Source organism: Beauveria bassiana (assembly GCF_000280675.1).
Source record: "Beauveria bassiana ARSEF 2860 unplaced genomic scaffold BBA_S00044, whole genome shotgun sequence".
NCBI lineage: Eukaryota > Fungi > Ascomycota > Sordariomycetes > Hypocreales > Cordycipitaceae > Beauveria > Beauveria bassiana.
In genome coordinates, this window is record NW_007930879.1 from 41174 (window position 1) to 43126 (window position 1953).

Here is a 1953-nt window from a genome sequence, read left to right on the forward strand (position 1 = left end):
CTAGGATACATGCATGCTACGTACTAGAGTTGTGCATAAACGGTCTGGTTATGTAGCCTTCTATTCCGGTTCACGTCCACTAACTGATGAAGAAAAAGTTCCCCGGTTGGGTCATGTGGCTCGCTAAATTGGATTTTTTTTACCGGTCTGCCGGACTTTTAAAAATGCTGGTGTCAAGCGACTGGTACATCTGCTTTGCTAAAAGGGTCTAGAGGAAGGAAGAGCTGGATAGATTCACCGACCGTGGCGGTGAAATGCAGCGTTCCCGGGCATGAGGAGGTGCCCAGGAGGATTCTGTAGGGACGTTTAGCATTTGCGCCAGCCAAAGACGTGTGCCAGCTCAACGGTCTTGTCCTGTGAAGATCTCGCGTCCGGGGGGCGCTTCGGAACGGTTCTTGAAGGAGATGAAGTAACTAAGTTGATGCTAGATTCTGGATACACGACGTAGCGCAAAAAAGCAAGAGAAAGAGAAAGCGTGGCTTCCCGATGCACGAAAGGAACAAGGGTATCACGAGGTCACGTGATACCGCGGCAGCTTCAACATGGGATCGTGACAATCAGCGTAGACTCACTCCCACGGCCAGCCTCCTGCGTTGATAGCTCATGGATATCCGCCTGTGAATGTCCACGGCAGGTGGCTGGCCCGGGAACGTGCGTTTACGGCCTACCCTTTGCTGACGAGAGGACAGCGCCTGGTGAGGACATCCTCACTCAGAGGCTGTCCCTACAAGTCCCTCCCCCACTGTGCGATAGCCTAGGCAGGCTGGCCATCCAACAACGCGGACATCCATCAGCTTCGATGTCACGCTAACCAAAAATCTGTACTGGCACCTATTCAGGCCAGCACTGGTGCTGATACGTTGGACCCATCGCCCGCTACAGTTACAATGACACGCTGTCTTCAGCTCGACGCATTCTGCAGATGAGCCCGCGCGACTTCGTTCGGCGTCAGCATCTAGATTCGACCGGATTTCCATTGGTCGGTGACGGTGTCGGGATGCATATTTCCCTTGCCGAAAACCCAATTGCCACCCGGCGCACAATTTACGCGCAACTCGGTGAACGGTGCTGGTGCGAGGCTCGGCTAGCTAGGCCTTGATGACAACGTTGGTGGGGTTTGTTCAGCAGGACCTAACTGATTAGGCGGAGGGCACACAGCTGATACAAGGCCTTGTCAGCTGGGCCAGTCGGAAGCATGCTACACTGGTGGCATCTTTTGGCAAAACCCCGTACAACTTGAACGTCATTTTGGTGCCATGCACTTTTGCATTATCCCATGTAATATCCCGAAAAATTTCTATGGCTGTCTCGTACGTCTGGCGCAATGCCATACGTGGTTAGGTGGCCGCCCAGGCCTCTGCACGCTACCTCCAGGCCTGGCGACCAACCGGCCCCACCTGGCTATCGACAGAATGCTGGTGGTGAACGTTCGCCAGCTGGTACAGTCGGTTCAATGATGGAATTCGGCGGCTTTTGTCAGAAACCCTGCAGACTGGACTCAAACCGCAGTCACATATTTGTTATATTTTAAGACAGCAAATATTTAGATACAGTACATTCTGACCTAATTCCTCTGTAAAACAGCTGATATCATCGTAGCCTATACTGTAACTCAGTTGGTAGACAAACGTCCTAGTGACTTATATGTACTCTGGGAAGGCCACACCTTCGATCATGCGTTTGCTGTGGCCAATATTAGCATACATTCAGCAACTAGGCCCTGTAATTGATCACCTACACTGCTTTCATTTTTTCCTTGCTAAGATGCATGCCCCCAAACTTGGACCGACGAAACTGACAATCGCGCCGCTGGCAAGATGGATCCAATGGGCAGTGATGGCCGCGTGCGCAATACATGTCAGTGCAAATCGGGCCATTCGAACACGGTTCTGTGCGCGCCTTGAAGCGCAAGACACCCACTTCGTTCCATGGCATGCTCCATGTTGCAATTGG